A 21,061-nucleotide genomic window follows, 5' to 3' on the forward strand; every position below is an offset into this window, starting at 1 on the left:
TTGTTGGGATGCTTACCTGACAATCCATTTATCTACCTCATTGGGTTATTGCGAGGTTTCAATAAAGCACCTGGCACATAGCAAATGCTCAATTTTATATACTATATTACATACTTACACATGTGCGTGTTTGTTGTAAGAATTAAATGGCATTATGTATATAAAATGATTAGCACTGTCTCCATACAGAAATGCTCAGTGAAGTCTTCCGTCTGGGACTTCATCCTCTCCTTATTGCAGCCTGGCAGCCTTTGTTTTGTCCCCATAACCTAAAATGTTATGGGGACAGGGAGGAATCCTTCAACTCACTCTGAATTATTAGGGGTTCCCACTAACCACGGAAGGGTGGTTCTACTGCAAAGTGAAGATGAAAATGTGGGCTTAATGGCAGAGACACGTGGCGACAGGGTCCTGCCTCACATGATGATGAATAGCAGAGTTCGACAGCAGAAGAAACTCAACTCCCTCATTTCCAGGGGGAACCCAGATTTGAAGTGTGTTTTGTCCATAATCACACAGTTAGTGGAAGAACTGGGATCAGACTTGGGAACCGAGCTCTTCAGTTTCCAGGTGCTTCTGTTGCTCCCATTGATCGTCCCTGCTGAGGAGCCTGTCTGAGAGGCACAGCACTGTCAAATGAGAGATGTGGTACTTATGGCCAAGGCCAATTGTGAGGGCTGAGGAATGTGGTGCCCAGTTTTCCAACCACTTCCTTCTGCACTCTGCCCAATTCTCTTCCATGGTCCAAATTCCACACCCTGCAGGCCATTTCCGGCTGAGGCAGAGGATATGGAACACTACAAAGCAGCTGTGGTTTACTTTGTGGCCAAATTACTTTCTGGGGTATGTTCAGTTCCAATTTTATAACATAAGACAATTATAAAAAGGGTTTAATTCCCCAAATTTTCACTTACCTGTAACTGTTCAGGGCTGTACATATAGTAAGGGATACTTGCATATATTTTATCCACTGACCAAGGACAGGAAATCCTGTCTTTCAGCAACTGAGTCTCAGGCCACCCCATCTGAATATTCTCACTGAGAAGTGTGATCTTGTCTAGGTTTTGCAGAATTAAATATTCCCTCAATGTTATTTCTACTTGACTTTAGCAACATGACCAAACTACAAATTCAAATACCATTTAGTAAAGGGAAAACATTCACATTCTGTTCCCAATTCCAATCTGGTGGCCTTGGGCTAACATAATCCAAAAGATTACAAAGCAACATCCTGATGAGTTGTCATGGTAACCCCCAGATGTCATATATTCCAAGTCCCAGGGCTGTAAACTCTCATTTTTAGTCTACTCATATCCTACTATTTCATGTATAACAACCAACTGAAATGCAATTTGATATGTCAGTTGCCAAACATAATAGAAGATGCCACTTGCTATTATAGCCAATAAGGAAAGATTTCTAATTGCTTCTGTTTGGAAAGATATAGCAAATCACTGTGTATTCTAAGTCCACTGGGCTGGTCCACAAAGAGAGGCTATTTAACCAGACTTCCTCCATTTTTACTTAGTCAATATTTGAGAGTCTTGGAGATGAAAAGAACTCTAGTGAAAGCTGGGCATTATTATTTTCTGAACAGGAGGAAAATGCACTGATCTTTAAACTTTCAATAGACACAGTATATTTGATCCCAAAGAGAAAAATAATGCATGCACATGCGTGCACACACACGCAAACCCTCATTGTGCCCCAAGACCTTTAAGGGTACAAATATAGAACAGGGTACCTTGCAAGACTTTCAATTCTTTATAACTAGAGAAGAGAGAATTATGTATTACTAAACTTCAGGTAGTCCAAACATCTTATTTTAATCAGAGATTCTGTTATGGGTTGAATTGTATTCTCCCTGCCCATCCCCCTAATTCATATGTTGGAACCCTAAATCCACTACCTTAGAATGTGACTGTATTTGGAGACAGGGACTTTAGAGAGGTATTTAAAGTTAAATGAGGTCACTAGAGTTGGCCCTAATCCAATATGACTGGTGTTCTTATAGGAAGAGGAGATTAGGATATAGACACACACAAAGGGAAGATCACATGATCTTCAGCCATTTACAAGCCACGGAGAGAGGCCCTCAGGAAAAAAAAAAATTACCCTTCTGATACCTTCAAGCCTGTAGAACTGTGAGAAAATAAAATTCTGTTATTTAAGCCATCCAGTCTCTGGTACTTTGTTATGACAGCTTTAGCAAATGAATACAAGTTTCCACTTTTTTCAGACTCTATATAAGTTCAGGAGTGACCTTTATCTTGGGTATAATGGGGCCGAGCCTACCTCTACAGATCTGTCCTCTGCTTGCCTTCCTTCAGCTGTGGGCAAGGTGGGGTTCACTAAACATACAGAGAGGCCAGCTGAATTCCAAGACAGTTGGGAGTTCTATTAGAAGGCTAATACAGAGAGATCCCTTTTGAAATTCCCATTAGTTAAAAAAGTATTAAAATCACCTCTGTAAATAGCAAAACTGATCGCTGGAGTTGTGTGTTTATGTTTATTTCCCCTGCTTATCATTTAGCAGAAATACTAACGAGAAAAAAAATGTCCAGAACATAAACAACAGGTCAAAAGAGAAATGAAGACATGGATAATACACAAACCAGATTATTAATCCTGAAATAATCCAGAAGCAGACATGTGAATAAATCACATGATGTGGTGTTTTTTTTTAACCCTAACATTAAACTGAATGTGGAGAGATGTACAGAAGGGCCGCATGCGAACAGCTTTAAACCAACACATGTGTAGCGTTGCAAACTTTTTTTTTTTTTTGCTAAATTCTAAGAGAACTTTTCTCTTTTTGGGTTTTGAAAATCACCTTCCACTACATTTCCTTTTTCATCTTCACAATACCTGCCAGAGAGTTCAAAACCATATTTATGGCCTGTCTCTAGCAAGTCCACAAATGATCTTCTTGATACCTTTTATTTCCTAGTCTCATTTTCCTACTTTTTGTTATCAGCTTTAATAGGATATGTCTTTGGAGTCAAATTATATCTTTTTGCAATAATGGGGGATATTAGTAAATAGGTAGCCTTTAAATAGATAGATAAATAGCCTTTAATAGATAGCATTAAATATTTGTGTTCCAGAGGATCTCTTTGATCCGTAAGATGTGAGATTTCATGCTCAGAAGAAAATTTGTTTCAGTTCACGGAGAAACTGAAACAACAATTTCTCATACCTGTTTTAATCACAATTTGAATTTATAGGCTAAAATAGAAGAGAGCCCTGCTAGGAAGCTGAGATCACAATGAGGTGAGAAGGCACCTTTTTGTATTTGGGGCTTGCACTCAAGATATTGTCCAGCACCCAGAGACACATAAATTCCCTGTGGCCAAGTCTTTGTTGGGCTGCCATCCAATCCTTTCTTCCACGTGAGAATGTTACCATGGCAGCTCCACACCAAAGCCTGCCCTGGGTACAAGTCTTCAGCCTGTTCAGGTGGACCTTGTCTGCTTCTGTCTCCCTATGCACAGGGGACGCCAGCCCAGCTCTACCTGCAGTAAAATATACTTGACTATTTACGGTGCTGGCTTGGAATTACACAGGTCAGGGTTTGAATTTTGCATCCTCCCCTGGCTGTGTGATCCTGGACAAGACATTAAACGCTCTCTGAGTCTTAGGTGCCTCATCTGAAAATTGGGATAACAAAGAAAGACCCTCTTAGGATTCATGTGAGGATTAAAAAAAACAACATATGTAGGAGCCTAAGTATAATGTCTGGCACACCACAGTCAACAGTCAATAAACATCGGCTATTATCATTATCATAATCATTTTCTAAAGAATGGTTGGTGGCCAGCACAACCTCATGGGTTTTATATCTCCTGAGTCCATCAACAGGCTAATGTGAGAGCTCTCCAGGATCGTTCCATTTCTGTGTGGTCAGAGGAGGGCCAGCCCTGTGGACCAGGCAGGAGGTGCCACCCCTGAGCAGAAAGAGCGAGAACCACCAACCCTCTGGTTTGGAATTATCCCTTACTCCCTGAGTACAATTTACATGTTCAGAGATTGAGTGTTTAAAGAATGAAATTGAGAGTTTTCCTGTTAGTCTGAAGAGTCTGTGTTCTTTAGGCTTTTGTGGGCAGAGCGACAGAATGAGAACACTCTGAGCTCCTTATCACCCTCTTCATCAGCAATGCCCATGCCTGCGCTGGGTCTTCTGGGCTGTGCGGATTGGGGAGCTGATGAGGTAGTTACGTTTCCTGGAAATACAGGCAGCAATTTCCTGTGGCTTCCTCTGTTTTTGATGTAAAGATGAGCACACGTAAAAACTAAACACATCAAGGATCGGAGCTTCAGTCAGCGGTGGTATAAATGCTGTAAAACACTATCATTTCCTCATAAACAGATTCAGAAGTGAAAGGTATAGGCCGTCTTCCAAAGAACAGTCTACCTACTGAGAAACTACACAGTAGGGCTGTGAGGTGACAGGGAGAGAGAGTACTCGCTGTCCTCCATGCTTGTCTGTGTATCTATGACCTGCCTCTTGAGTTGATGAACATTTCCATGGACTGAGACCCAAGTGAGAAAGAGACAAATCTTCCACAAAGCCCAGTGTTTTGCATGAACCTTAGCTTGAAAAAGCTTTGGTCTGACTTCCGGCCAAGATGGAGGCATAGGTAGACACACTGTGCCTCCTTGCACAACCAAAAGAAGGACAACAACAATTTAAAAACAAAAAACAACCAGAACTGACAGAAAATCAAACTGTATAGAAGTCCGACAACCAAGGAGTTAAAGACACATTCATCCAGACCGGTAGGAGGGGCGGAGACGGGCAGCTGGGTAGAGAGGACTTGCGGCAAGGCGGCAGCTGGCGGACCCTGCAGTCCCACATTCGCATGCAGATAAACCGGGAGGAACAGCGGGGGAACAAAACAGACCACACAACCCAGAGCTCCAGAGTGGGGAAATAAAGCCTCAAACCAGATTGAAAACACCTGTGGGGGTTGAGGCGGCAGCAGGAGAAACTCCCAGCCTCATAGGAGAGTTGGTTGGAGAGACCCACTGGGTCCCAGAATGTACACAAGCCCACCCATATGGGAATCAGCACCAGAAGGGCCCAATTTGCTTGTGGGTAGCAGGGGAACTGACTGAAAGCTGGCAGAGAGCCAAGCAAGCGCCATTGTTCCCTCTCAGACCCCTCCCCCATGTACAGCGTCACAGCGCAGTGACCAGCGTTACTCTGCCCTGGTGAACACCTAAGGCTCCATGCCTTTATGTAACAGGTGTGCCAAGACAAAAAAAAAAAAAAAAAAAGGGACCAAATGAAAGAACAGATCAAAGCTCCAGAAAAAATATAACTAAGTGACGAAGAAATAGCCAACCTATCAGATGCACAGTTCAAAACACTGGTAATCAGGATGCTCACAGAACTGGTTGAATTTAGTTGCAAATTAGATGAAAAAATGAAGGCTGTGCTAAGTGAAATAAAGGAAAATGTACAGGGAACCAATAGCAATGGGAAGGAAACTGGGACTCAAATCAATGGTATGGACCAGAAGGAAGAAAGAAACATCCAGCCAGAAAAGAATGAAGAAACAAGAATTCAAAAAAATGAGGTGAGGCTTAGGAACCTCCAGGACATCTTGAAATGTTCCAACATCTGAATTATAGGGGTGCCAGAAGGAGAAAAGGAAGAGCAAGAAATTGAAAACTTATTTGAACAAATAATGAAGGAGAACTTCCCCAGTCTGGCAAAGGAAATAGACATCCAGGAAGTCCAGGAAGCTCAGAGAGTCCCAAAGAAGTTGGACCCAAGGAAGCACACACCAAGGCACATCATAATTACATTACCCAAGATAAGGAGAAAATCTTAGAAGCAGCCAGAGAAAAGGACACAGTTACCTACAAAGGAGTTCCCATAAGACTGTCAGCTGATTTCTCCAAAGAGACCTTACAGGCAAGAAGGGGCTGGAAAGAAGTATTCCAAGTCATGAAAAGCAAGGACCTACATCCAAGATTACTGTATCCAGCAAAGCTATCATTTAGAATGAAAGGGCAGATAAAGTGCTTCTCAGATAAGGTCAAGTTAAAGGAGTTCATCATCACTAAGCCCTTATTATATGAAATGGTAAAGGGATTTATCTAAGAAAAAGATTAAAAATATGAACAGTAAAAATGATAGTTAATAACAATCACACCTAAAACAAAAAACAAAAGCAAACTATGTAAACAACTAGAACAGGAACAGAATCACAGAAATGGAGATCACATGGAGGGTTATCAACAGATGAGTGGGAGGGGGAGAGAGGGGGAAAAGGTACAGAGAATAAGTAGCATAAATGGTAGGTAGAAAATAGATAGGAGAGGGTAAGAATAGTATAGAAAATGTAGAAGCCAAAGAACTTATATGTATGACCCATAGACATGAACTAGAGTGGGAGAATGTGGGCAGGAGGGGGTGTGCAGGGAGGAGGAGAGTGAAGGGGGAAAATGGGACAACTGTAATAGCATAATCAATAAAATATATTAAAAAAAGAAAGAGTTTTGGTCTGGTCACAGGGCTTCAATATAGATTTCTCAAGAATTTGGGGTCTGGCCAGGAAAAGTTCACTCCCTGAAGTGGAAAGTAGTAAAATGTTTAAACGAACTTAACTGTTTACATAACTAACCTAAAAGACAGTTTAAAATTAAATAAAGCAATGCACAAGACATCTGAGTAATAGGTTCACAAAAGGTAACTATACTGTGTCCTTAGAACCAAAATAAAACAAAGAAAAAGATATGTTGGTCAGTGATACCATGACATGCTGAAGAGGGAGTGCAGGACGGAAGTGCAGCCTGCACAGGGTTCATACATATCAGAACAGACATGAGATGGTTTTGGTGGTGGGAGTTCGACGTTCCACCTTTGCCATTCATTAGCTGAGTGACCTTGGACAAGTTACTCAATCTCTCGAAACTTCTCCTTCCTCTATGATTTTTGTGTGTCCATCACTGGCACCCCTTCCTGTGTGAAGGGTGCTCTTCTGCAGCAGGAGCACCCATCACCACGGCCCATCACACAGCACAGACAGCTCAGTTATAGGATACACCACGTGTGCAAGAGCTGCCATGAGAATTAAAATTAAACAATACAAAGCAAACACAAGAAATACTGGTTGCATTCCTAGGTATATACGTCATCATAGATGCTAGAATCTGACTGCATGGGTTCAAATCCCAGCTCCATTCACAAGGTCCCTCCAAGATAAACTGCTCAATATCTTTGTTCTAAGTTTCCACAGCTATAAAAATGGAGCTAATAGTAGTAACTACATCATAGGGTTGTGAGGACTGAGTAGATGTATATAAAGCATTTTAAACAGTGAGACACATGCAGTAAACATTCAATAAATGTTAGTTATGGTGATTACAATGGTAGAGCTATTCTTATTGCTATTAAGAATGGTGTAAAAGTCACTGATGTAGAGAGAAATACCCTTCGTAAGAAGAATCATTCTTTTAGATAATCCAGCTTGATGGAAAATCCCTTAAAGACAATTAGAAAGAACTTACTCACTCATATTAGAATTTAGCAAGCTTTCGTATTTGGCCTCCTGAGTGGACCTATTGACTAAGACATGTGGCCTGAGCAAGTGATCAATATCCAGAGATCACCCTCTTTATTGCTGCCAAGAAATACAAGAGTATCTAAGTTATGGATTAATCATCATAAGTTTAATTATAAGTCAATTCTTACAAGTTGCATCTCTCAAGAAGAACTAACAAAACTTTTTGTTTATCCAGTGGCTATCCCTAAGGGCTATGTCCATATGAGTACCACCCTGAATAACCAGCCAGCCTCACTCTTATTGAAACCCATATTAACTGCAACTCAGACCTATTTTATGGACTAATTAAATAAAGCTTCTCACTCACTTCTGCTTTATGTATGATATAACCATTCATTCATTCATTCATTCATGTAATAAACTTTTATTGAGCACTCACTATGTGTCAGGTGCTGGGCTAGGAACTGAATAAACAAACAGATCCAAGAAACAGTCTTCAAGATGTTTAGTCTAGTAAGAAAGGTAAGTCAACTAACCACGAGAAAACAGTGCAGGGAGAGAGATGTGTCTGAGGCAGAAGAGCTCAGGCCTGCAGGAGGGAACCAGAAAGAATTCATGTATTCAACACAAAGTACTGGGAAACCAAAGGTTTGTCTAGAGCACAGAGAGATTGGAGGAGGAAAGAGAAACAAGTTGGAAAAATATGGAGGTCCCAGACATTCTGGCATATTCTCAGTGCCATTCAAAGGAATGTGTTCTGCTAAGGAAAAGTCTTTGCAAGACTTATTAAGCGAAGTCATGAAAAGACTCAGTTTTACCTTTAGAAAGGTCATTCTTGTTGGCTGTATGGAAAATGAGCAAAGGGGCCATATGTGAAAACTAGGAGGCCAGCAAAGAGGTTTATCTGGAAGAGATATGGTAAAACCTGCACACAGGGGAAATAAAGGAGGGAGTGAAAAAGAGAGACTCTGAAATTGCAGAAAATGGTAGACCCTGGATTCTGCGAAGCTATCCTAATCAGCTCACTGGACAGGACAGTCGACCTGTCAGTGTTCAGATACTTCTTAAAGGAACTGAGACTACAGATTAAAATTGAAGACCACATGTGCTTACCCTCTGTCAGTGGGATTTGTGAAACTGTGCAAAGCCATTGTCCATGACCTTGGAATGCCAACGCCCTTGTGTTAGGAGCCTAGAAGAACCTCACACAACAGAGAAAAGGCTCTTAAATGAAAGGGCCTTTACCACACTCACTTTAGCTTCTTCCCGGTATAAAACAGTAGAAGGTCAGGGAAAGATAACGTGTACTAAATCCGACAGTTCCATCTATTCATCCCTTCTCTGCAAGCAATGAAAGGTTATTATGACTAATTGTATCTAACAGGCTCAGAGACATGCTGGCTTCTCTGTCATCCTTGTGGGCTAGGTGAAATTCCCCTATTGTTGGGCTAGTACAGTTTATTTCCTCAGTATCTATTTCTTGCCACTTTACCTTGCAAAATGTCTTCCCTTTGAATTTAACCAAATAAATGCCCTGAGCCCTGTCATAATGTTAAGACTCTTGGTGAGCATACTTTTACATCACAAGAAAAATATCTATTCCTAGTCAAGATGGAGGCATAGGTAAACATAGCTTGCCTACTTGCACAACCACAGCAAAAATTACAACTGAACTACAAAATAACTATCACCCAGAATCGTCAGAAAATCGAGCTCTATGGAAGTCCGACAACGAAGGAATTTAAAAAGTCACATTCATTCAGACAGGTAGGAGGGGCAGTTGCGGAGACATGGGGACAAGCAATGATGGTCCTACACCCACATGTGGTGGGTGAAAACCAGGAGGGATATCTTAGGAGCGAGGGATCCCAGACCACCAAGCTCAGGGTTCCACTGCCAGGAAGATAAGTCCCCATAACTTCTGGCTGTAAAAACCAGAGATGGTTGGGGCAACAGAAGAAACTGTGGGATTCTCAAGCATCTCCTCTTAAAAGGCCCACAACAGACTTAAGACTTACACAGGCTCACTCCCTCTGGGCTTCAGCACTGGGGCAGCAGCTGGAAGAGCACCAGTGGCATACAGGGAGAAAGTTAAGTGTCTGGTATCAGGGCAAGTACCAGGGGACATCTTCCTCCAAGATAAAACTCCAGAAGCCAGGCAGTGGCCATTGTCCCTTTTCTGAGCCCTCTCCTACACAGAGCCACAGAGTAGAGGGAGACACCACATTGGAGACTCCATCAATCTGGTTCACATGGGTTGCCCTACCCTGGCAATTATCTAAGGCTCTGTCCCATCCAACTTATGGGTGTGCTTTTCTACATTAGGCCATGCTAAGACAGGGAGTCAAAGCAGCTCTACCCAATACATAGAAACAAACACTGGGAGGCTACCAAAAAAAAAAAAAAAAAAAAGAGAGAAGACAAAGAAATATGGCCTGAATGAAAGAACAGAACAAAACTCCAGAAAAAGAACTAAACAAAATGGAGATAAGCAGTCTATCAGATGCAGAGTTCAAAACACTGGTGATCAGGATGCTCAAGGAACTCAATGGGAACTTCAACAGCATAAAAAAGGCCCAGGCAGAAATGAACATTACACTAAGTGAAATAAAGAAAAATTTACAGGGAACCAACAGTTGAGTCGATGAAGCTGAGCATAAAATCAATGATTTGGAACACAAGGAAGAAAAAACATTCAATCAGAACAGCAAGAAGAAAGAAGAACCTCCCCAAAACAAGGATAGACTAAGGAGCCTCTGGGACAAGTTCAAACATAACAACATTCACATCATAGGAATGCTGGAAAGAGAACAGAAAGAGCAAAAAATCAAAAAGTTATTTGAAAAATTAATGAAAGAAAACTCCCCTAATTTGGTGAAGGAAATAGACATACAAGTCCAGGAAGCACAAAGAGTCCCAAACAAGATGGACCTAAAGAGGACCACACCAAGATACATCATAATTAAAATATGAAAGGTTAAAGATCAAGAGGGAATCTTAAAAGCAGCATGAGAAAAGCAGATAGTTACCTACAAAAGAATTCCCATAAGACTGTCAGCTGATTTCTCAGAAGAAACTTTGCAGGCTAGCAGGGACTGGCAAGAAGTATTCAAAGGGATGAAGAGAAAGGACCGACACTCTAGATTACTCTACCCAGCAAAGCTATCATTTAAAATTGAAGGGTAGATAAAGTGCTTCCCAGACAAGGTAAATCTAAAGGAGTTCATCATCACCAGCCATTATTATATGAAATGTTAAAGGGATTTTTATTTAAGAAAAAGAAGATTAAAACCATGAATGTTAAAACAGCAGTAAAGTCACAACTATAAACAACTGAATCTAAAAATCTGCTTAGTTTGCTTACAAACTAAGGAAACAAGCAGAACAGAAACAGAATCATAGATATAGAGATCATCTGGATGGTTACCAATTGGGACAGGGAAGGGGGAGAATGGGGGAAAAGGTGCAGGGATTAAGAAGTACAAATTGGTAGGTAGAGAATAGGCAAGGGGATCTTAAGAACAGTGTAGAAAATGAAGTAGCCAAAGAACTTATATGCATGACCCATGCACATCAACTAAGGGGGGAGGGACTGCTGGTGGGACAGGGGGGTATTAGGCGGAGGTGGGCAAAGGGGTAAAAATTGGGACAACTATAATAGCATAATCAAAATATATTTTAAAAAAGAAAACTATCTGACCACATCTGCTTGTTTTGTGACATTCAGGCCTTGAGAGAGGTGGAAAAGTTTTCAAAATAAATCAATATTTATTTTATTTTAAGTATAAAATGCAATGAAATCTGTCTTGTACCATTGGTTATATTGTACTGTTTTTCTGAATGAACCTGTTAGGAAATACTGAAAATTCTCTAAATAAATAATAAGTGGTCACTTCCACTGTACTTACTACATACAATCTTTGACAAGGAAGAATGGCCACAGGAGTGTTAATTAAACCCAGGTCAAAACTCCATCAAGGTGGAGGCCCATGGCCTGTGGCTAACAAAGACAATGGTGGAAGAGGGATAAAGGAGAGTATCAAACACCTTGTGCAGGGTCTTGTAGGGCAGCCAAACGATATTTAATTTTAAAGGGACACTGGTTATTCTAAGAAATCAACATGTACTAAATCCCACACTTCCATATATAAATACCTGAAAGTATTTAGGAAGCAAGATCAATCTCTTTTCTGGGGAAATCAATACTTACCTGCAGTATTAGTTTAAACTAAACTTATAAAACAATGGACTTGTCCCTTAGCCAAATATATTCAGCATAATGATGAAGTCATTCTATCTGAGTCTAAGTGAATTTTAGAAGTCTCACATCACCATTGAAAAACATATACATATACCTGTATCTTTCCCTATATATCTCTATCCATCTACCTCCCTCCCTCCCTACACTGGCAAAGTAAATTTTATGAACTCCCTGAAACTCTCAGAGAGAAATTATGGGAAGACACACATGGGCTAGACACATTTCAGTAGTGGTTACCATAGAAACAAGTTGGTAGGTTTCATTTTTGAAATTGTGCCTTTTGATAAAATATACATACAAGAACACAACTGATGATGTACACTTGAAATTATATGTTTTAAACTAGCTCTACTTTTAGGTTAGTACTACCCATAAAGGAAAAAATTCATTCTTTTTTTTTTCCATGGTTTTTTGTTTTATTTTTATTTTTTAAAATTTTTATTGCTATTCAATTACAGTTGTATGCCTTTTCTCCCCATCCCTCCACCCCACCCCAGCTGAACCCACCTCCCTCCCCCACCTCCACCCTCCCCCTTGATTTTGTTCATGCATTCTTTATAGTAGTTCCTGTAATCCCCTCTTCCAAATTCATTCTTAATAAGCTGATTTTTAAAAGTCTTTCTCTGCCTTCCCACTGTTTCATACTGGGAAGAAGCTAAAGTGAGGGTGGTGAAGGCATAAAAACAGGAGTCTAAGGAAACCAGTTTGATCTTGCTTGGGAGAGGCTCCTGATAGTTTTCAAACAATTGGTGCTAACTAGACAGCGACTGTGGTAAATTGCTCTTAATTAAACTAATACTTATATGTCGCTTTTCTATGACAAGATAGCTCTTTCTCACCATGTAAGAAATGATGACGTTTTCTCCTTGAGGGAGTAAGAGCTGTAATATTGCCATATGTGGAGCTCATCGGGTGCCTTCTTCTCATTTATATTTAATAATGCACTTGCTGTGCACCTTAGAAGCTAAAAAGCACACACTGCACTTCCTATTTGGAAAATTTAAAAAACCATACATTTTTATACAAGATCAGAACTGCAAAGTTAAACAACCACTGACTCAAATGTCATCTTTGAAGCATAGGGAACAGCAGGTTACTTACTGCACTAAATTTTCCTGACTGAAAGTCACTGGGGTGTTTGCTGATCAGTCCTATAATGATACTCGAATTACAATCAACAGACAACCCAGTACGTATGGGGGGTGCCAGAAACAGCCTAATAACTGCTCAACCTGGGATCTAAGACGTCCATGAGCCACAAACCCCGCAACCTTTGAAACTGGGGTTAGTGGATTTAGTTTTCTGCAAGCAGAGAATATCCTGGCATTAAACCAAAAACTTCAATCCCCTTAAAACAATGAATTTGACAACAATTCTGACTTTTAGACATAAGAAGTAAATCACATTAACAGCTGAGAAGAGGCTATGAACTTTCTGTTTGAAGGTCAACTAGAAAAGAAAACAGGACAAAGATCAACTGAAAATGTCATGGGTGAACCCGAGCCAGGTCCTGGCTCTAGAATTACATCAAGGTCCCAACGAGACAGGAAAGGAACACAGCCTCTCTAGAAAGCATTATGATTCTCTTTTTGCTTTAAGAACTATATATATTTCAATAATCTCTGGCAATCAGCATATGTTTATAGCTATATGTGACTAAGATATAAATCTTTCCTATATGACTAAGAGATAGACCTTATTTTTATATGACTAAGAGATGATGATTATCTCCAGTGAACTCAAGGGTCACATTTTTTTCCTATGATAAATATAAATAAATATATACGTTCATATGTGTGTGTATTCTATTTTTTAAAGTTCTAAAAACCACCACATAAACATTAGTGAAAACAGTGAGATGACTGGAAGAACAAACACGTGACTCAATCCCAGAGCACACCTCTACTTCTACTTCAGATTTGCTAAGTAAGAGAAAGACACAGAAATTAATCTTGCAGGTCGCAGGTGTGTCCTAACCTTTAAATGTTCAACATATACTACTTGTTTACTAAGTCAAAAACATTTCAATTCAAAACATTTTGAACTAAATAAAAAATATTGTGGTTTTTTTCAATATTGTAATTTTTATTAAAAAGCCTAACACATAGTAATATTTTTGAAAGTTTACAAAAATGTAAAGTTGGTTGCAAAGTAATTCCAACACTACATGAAGAATGTTTCATGCTTTAAGGAGGTCAACTACTACATTCAATATTTTTAATATAAATAATATTAATGTTAAATATAATTTGTGATAATAAGTTTTTCAAACATTTTTAAAATATCTGCTTTCATATAGAATTAAATCTATAATATTTAAAAAATACCCTGCTATTGTCTGCTTTACAAAATTCTTATATTAAGAAAAAGAAGACAGGTAAAGCAATAGTTGCTCCTCATCCTTCACTGTATTAGAACTTTACAAGAAATCACAAATTAAATTTAAATACTCATCACAAAATAAGAAAGCAAATCGACTTTCAAAAACACAGCTTACATGAAATCAACTATGAGCCCTCAGCATGCAGGGGACTAAATCTGTGGATTAGCGAAAGTGAGCTCTGACTGCCACATTTGCTTTACCCTGCCAGGGACTAGGTCCCTATCTCCTGCATCACAAACATTGGTAGGCTACAAAAGACAACCAAATGTTAATATTGCCTCCAGCCAAACGTAATTAAGAAGCTAAATCTGCTAACTCCCACCAAAATAATAAAATGCTATTTCCAAAGCCAAACAGATTACAGTTGAACTCTATCACTCTTCTCTATAAGACTAGAAATTAACAGTTCACTAAATGTATATATGGTTCCCATATAATATATACTATAATTATATAGGTATAAATGATGATATTGTATCACTTAATAACAGACTGAGTACTGAGATGACACTTCTTAATGGCAGCAAGTGGTCTGTGGGGAGAAATTAATCTCCCACAGCTAAAATCAACCAAGTCCTACTACCTAATCAGTTAAATGGCACCTGGGCTGGGACCAACTTCTCCGAAAGACTCCCATTCTCACCTACTCCCACAGGTGGTTGGGGGGCAGGCTTCAACAGTGAGTCAGTCTCATTCTTGTTAGCCCAGTGGTCAACTGCAGTCAGACTGCATGGGTATGGATCTTTCCTCCTCATCTACAAAATGGGAATTTGAGGTTTAAAACACAGACAAAACCAAAACATTTAGCACAGTGCTAAAAGCACAATAGCTACTAGCCTTATTTTCAGCCTGAATTCCTATTTGCTATCAAAAGCCAGGAGGAACCCAGCTAAAGTTAGGATCAACAGAAAAGAGGGGTGGCATGTGGGCAGGAAGAGGGAGCCTGTCAATCGCACGGTGGGCAGCTCTCCTGCTCTCAACCTGCCCCTCACAACTTGCAATGACTGCCACAGGGAATTGCCAAACTTACTTTTTATTCTTTTAACTACCCATTATTAGCTAAAGGTTAATGAGATCAAATGTAAGATAAATGAAATTTTTTTTTTAACAACTAGAGTTAAAGGAGGGCAGGAAGGGGATGGCTTATATAACAGAAGTTATACCCAGGATGTTTGAGTATATTATTCTGTTGAAGCTGACTACGATCTATTTTTTTAAATTTTATTTTAGTGCGTTTTTATTAAAAGACTTCATTTTTTAGCAGTTTTAGGTTTATAGGAAAATTGAGCAAAAGGTCCCCCTCCTCCTAGTGTCTCCTGTTATATACATTTTGAATTAGTTTGGTACATTTGTAACAACAAATGAATCAATACTGATACACTATTTCTAACTAAAATTCATAGTTTACTTTAGGGTTCACTCTTGTTTTTTTTTTAATTATTGATTTGAGAGAGAGAGGAAAAGAAACATCGATTTTTTTGTTCCACTTACTTATGCATTCATCGGTTGATTCTTCTATGTGTCCCAGCTGGAGATTGAACCCGAAACTTAGCTATGTGCTCTGACCAGGAAGCCAACCCCCAGTCTGATTTACGGAAAAACACTCCAACCAACTGAGCTACACCAGCCAGGGTTGTTTTAGTATCATTTTCAATGAAACCTCAACCAACTGTCGTTGAGATTTTGGAGAAAGTGTTTAATATTTAAGATAGTGAAAACCACTTGGATTTGTTGAACTGTTGTTTTTGTTACTGTTTTGGTTTTAGACCATAACACTTTTGTCCTGCTAGCAGGACACTGGAGACATTTTCTGACTAGTATCATGGTTTTTGCACATTGTTCATCTCTTACTTCTACACCGTCCTAATATTACGGTGTAACTGAACTTTCTTCTGTCAACTTTAGAGTCTGGCACCACTGGGAAAGAACTCTATGAATTTAGAAAAAATAAGGATTGGTCCAAAAAAAGCAAATTTCTTTCCTTAGCATTTGGGAAAAGTTTTCAATTAGCAATAATCGCGCCTCAGATAAACTTCATTGGTTTCGATAGTGCCACTGCGCAAAGCTCTTTCCTTTGCATTTAAATAGTTTTCTTCGTCATGAACAAATTTACTACTGGAACAGGACACCCCGCCCCCCCAAAAAAAAACCCTCCAGAAGTCATCTTCCTACAATGTAGCAAAATTTCATTGACTGAAATAACTGAATTGAGGAACAATAAAACTCAGTTTTAGGACACTTAAAAAGAAATGGCTTTATAACTTTCATGTAAATAGATAACATTTACTAAGTACTTACTATGTACCAGATGGTATTCTAAGGTTTATATTAGAATATATTATTTCAATTAGCCTTCAAAGTCACCCCATGAGGTAATTACTATTATCTCTTCCATTTTACAGAATCAGAAGTTTAAGCTCAGGAAAGGCAAGCGGGGGCTTGCCTTGTGATCTTTCCAACCTCCTTCCCAAGAGCACCGGGGTAATAGCTGGGTCCAAAATTCTTGTGGATAGACACTGCTGCCTACTTGGATAGGCCAGTCAGTATCAGTGGCTTCTAGAGTCTCCACATGTGTATACTGCTCACCTGTCAGGACCCCCTCTCCATGCACACACCTGTGCACATACACATAACCACACCCATATGTATGCTCTGGGCTGTCCTCATAGATGCAGCCTGTGTTATAGGATCCACCATCTGGTACCATATTTGTTTTGTTTTGTTTTTAAAGATTTTATTTATCTATTTTTAGAGAGAGGGGAAGGGGGGAGAAATAGAGGAAGAGAAACATCAATGTGTGGTTGCCTCTTGTGTGCTCCCTACCAGGGACCTGGCCTGCAACCCAGTCATGTGCCCTAGACTGGGAATCAAACCAGCGACTCTTTGGTTCACAGGCCCGTGCTCAATCCACTGAGCTACACCAGCCGGGGCCCGGTACCGTATTTGAAACATCCCTTATTTCACCTGCTGGACCTGACTCCCCTTCCCTCCCCCAGAAGTTGTTCTTATCTCCCCTTGGGTCTCATCTATTTTCACAGGTTCCTTCTAGCTCTAGGTAATCTTCCTCAATATGTTGAAATTAATCAAACAAGAACCATGAAGGATAAATAATGCCTAAAATAAGTTTTTCTTTAAAAATAGATTTTAGTGATTTTTAATAAACTGCTAAAAATTAAGCACTGAAAATATCTCTTAAAAATATAATGCATTTCCTAAAGTAAGTGGACATTTCTAAACTGGCTGAAAGTAATCCATTCTCTTAAGTAGGTAAGTATATCCTTTATGCATTCATTTACATTAGTCACTGGTTCAGTTACCTCCATTCCTATATAGATGAGCTTCAGACCTAGCTATGAGGTGACCAGAAATAATCTGAATTTGAAATAAGTCTGAAATTTTAGTATTTAATTTTTTTAAAGGACGTGGAAATAGAAAGAGTTGACAAAGATCTGTGAAGGTTTGCTCTTCAGGAATCCATTTCAAAGGTCTCCAGGCTCAGATCCTCACTCCATGACAGGAGGCTGGCGGTCACAGAATAACCAGGCACAAAGAGGTGAATGGGTGACAGGTAGAGAAGCTATCAAAGGAAGAGAAGCGGGAAGGAAGTGACAGAGGTTAAACTGGAGTGACAAATTGGTAGGCCGAATCTGAGTGATTGTGGCTGGAACAGAATGAGCAGAGAGGGTCCTTCACTCAACCCGGAATGGCGAGAACCAGGAACAGTTGAGTGAAACATATATGAGCCCTAGGGTTCTGATGTTACTGTTTCTCTGTGTCTCTACCATACTTTTGCCCTTCCAATAATCTGCACAAAACAGATATAAAGAAGAGCAAATTATTATATTTTTGTTAGTGTAACATGTATAATGCAGATGATCAATTTCTAAAAGTTATAATAAAATGCCTACTTTAAATATAATTGTCCCACTTTTATTATTACTGTCATCCACTGAAAACAATCCCCTCCAACTAATCTGGAAACCTCTGGTTCATCTTCAATTTTCTGCTCAGAATTCTTTAAGACAGGTTTCAACAAGTTTGCAGACAAAAGAAAAAGTGTGTTATGCTGGTTTTGAGCTCCCTCTGCCTCCGCCAGTCCCTCCCTATTGACTGTCTGAAGTAGTGCGGTGTATGAACTGACATATATTCACCTGAAACAAAACAGCACATTCTCTTAAAAAATACAGACAGACAAAACCATTTACTTAGTTTATTTGTTGTAGGGCTACCTCCAATTCAAGAAAAATGGGCACTTACTAAAATTCAAATTTATAAAAGATGAGCTAAAATAAATGTATTGAAGGATTATGTGAAATAAAAGGTGACTATTTTATAGTATGATCTGATTTATAAAATCGTATGTCATAACAAACTCTCTAGGAGCACAGATACTCCATAAAGCAGGGTACTTCTCTTAAACACCAATATGGCAACTGAGCATAGTTTGATCAGGAAAATGAAAATTTACAGTGAAACTGTTAAGTATATAGCATGTGTTAGTAATCAAAAGAAACAACATTAAAGTTCTATGAAAGTTCCCTTTCAATACATATAAAAAGCATACTTGCTAATTTAGGATATCTGTTAAGAGTCAAGTTTTTAAATTAAATTTATTGAGTGACATTGGTTGGTTAATAACATTTTATAAGTTTCAAGTATACAATATTCTAACATATCATCTGCATATTGCACTATGTGCTCATCACCCAAAGTTTAGTCTTCTTTCATCACTATGTATTCCAGCCCCTTTATCCTCTTCAAACCCCCCCTATCCCTTTTCCCCTCTGGTAAGGAGTCAACTTTTTGATATTATAAGCGTGAAAAGGGCTTCCAAGTTTAGGTTACCATAAAAATGTTTTTACTGGATTTACTTTTATGATGAAAACTAAACTAAAGACCATGTATAAGTTATTGACCTGCACGCTACTGCTAGAACAAGAACACGGATACAGTTTAAAAGTCAGAGACTTTATTAATCTCAGTTGGAGAGGACTATTACAGTGCATTCAGGCACTCAGTGTATTTAGGCAAGTACTAATTTATTGAGAGCTATTGAACAACAATATTAATATCATTACTGCATTATTTGATGTCATTAAAATCATCCTTTCCCAAACTCAGAGGAATATTTCATCCTCTAAAGTATAGCCCCTATCTACTTTTTCAGTCTGAGATCTTCCTACTCTCACCATCACCTACCTTATGCTTCAAAAAGGCTATCTAGATATTATAAAAAGCAATCAAAACATGGGGCTTGTTGACGAATGAGAGAGAAAAATAACTAAATAAACAATTCAGAGGTATATATGTAATTGAAATTCTAATAAGGGCTAAGAAAGATAGAAGAAGGGAAAGTAGGAACAACTGAGGGTGTTTGTTAAGAGTGGTGGGGATCAGGAAGGCTTTGTAGAGGAAGTGATATTTAGATGAGACTGAAGGGTGAGCAACACCCTTCAAAATGTAGTGGGGATGGAGTGGGCACTTCAGGTAGGAGGAGCAGCCTCCAAGAATAAGCTGGCCCCTGGTCAGAGTGGCTGGTGTCAGCTTAGGGAAGGGAAAATGGCGCAGTGAGACTGGAGAGCCTGGCTGGGGCCAGGTAGGCAGAACCCTGTAGGCGCCCAAGAGGACGCTGTCTTCTTCATGCTCACGCTAGGGCAGATGAGGAATAGGATGAGCTGACTGCTCCACCATTACCCTGTCCTCAGGGTCCAGACCATGGAACTGCCTTTTATTCAGTGTCTGTTCCTCTTTGAGCGTGGAATCAAAAGGAAATTGAAAAAAACCCCCAAAAACCGGAAGAGTTTCCATGCTTTCCTGCTCTCAGTGAATTCAAATACAAAAATATTAACAACTCAGAGATACAATGGAGGCCTTTGAGAGGATTGATGGTCTCTGTTTTAGAGGTAAACTGGCTTGTGGCATGGGAAAGAATGACTGGGTAAGATCATTTTCCTTGATCACTTTTCAGAAAGACTCATAACGGAATCACAATGGAAATGACTCAACATGCCACCTTCTGGGAAGATGGGCCATGGTCTCTGCCGTGGGAACAGAGTCTGGGTTTGCTAAATATCAGCTGAAAGGAGAGATACACTCTTGTTCCTGGTTTCTGCCAGGTGCTCTGGGCAGGTGATGTGGCTCCCTATCCTCTTCCTCCCAGGACTGCAAAGGCCATGGCAATGCAGGTCCCCTTTACCTGGGAGACGAAAGTGAACCTCTTGTGTAAGGCACATTTTGTGCTTGCTACCTCATAGTAATTCTTAAATATAAATAAAATGGCATTGAAATATTTTAATATCATAAAAACAAAATCTAAGGTTAAGTAATAAAAAGTAACAGTGAGTCTTTTATCCAAAGCAAATAAACCCCAACAAAAATTTACATTATCTATTCCAACAGAATAGATAATTTAAGCAAAAACTCCATAGAATAAGATGATACTTTATTTTGTAAGTGGTAGGTTTTTAAATGATAGACATGTTCTTCCTTCCTTTCTCTCTACCCACAGATTTTGGGCCATTTGTAGACAATGTTCAATTGATAGTTTTAAAAAAACCCAAAAACTCAAAAAGAGGTGATGTACACTCTCAGTGGAAAGGTAGTGTTCCACCAATTTTGGTAGATAACAATCTATACCTGAACCTTTGACTTCTAAAAGAAAGAACAAGATGATTCACATATGCCTAAGGAAAAAGTAGGTCTAGTGGCCAGATCTGAAAGAAAGTAAAAAAGGCTTGAATCCTGTTCCAATTTTAAACAAATGATTTAACATAGTCTTTTCCTTTCACCATGTCTACACTATACTATTTTTTCCCAGTTTAAGAAAAGTAGACTTACCAAAATCAGAGTTTATAAATAGTTAAGAAATAGTTATTTGTTTTAAAAATCAGTTCATCTTAT

At 39.2% G+C, this 21,061-nt stretch overlaps 1 protein-coding gene and 1 non-coding gene across 7 annotated transcripts in view; both read right to left on the reverse strand.

The window, feature by feature from the left end:
* The window catches only part of BACH2 (BTB domain and CNC homolog 2), a 364,147-nt gene that overhangs the window by 296,265 nt on the left and 46,821 nt on the right, over positions 1 to 21,061 (reverse strand). The window lies entirely within an intron of this gene.
* Positions 16,089 to 16,228, reverse strand: LOC112297454 (U4 spliceosomal RNA). Its single transcript, XR_011650579.1, has one exon. It is a non-coding gene; the product is annotated as a U4 spliceosomal RNA (small nuclear RNA).

This window comes from Desmodus rotundus, chromosome 11 (genome assembly GCF_022682495.2).
Source record: "Desmodus rotundus isolate HL8 chromosome 11, HLdesRot8A.1, whole genome shotgun sequence".
Classification (NCBI taxonomy): domain Eukaryota; kingdom Metazoa; phylum Chordata; class Mammalia; order Chiroptera; family Phyllostomidae; genus Desmodus; species Desmodus rotundus.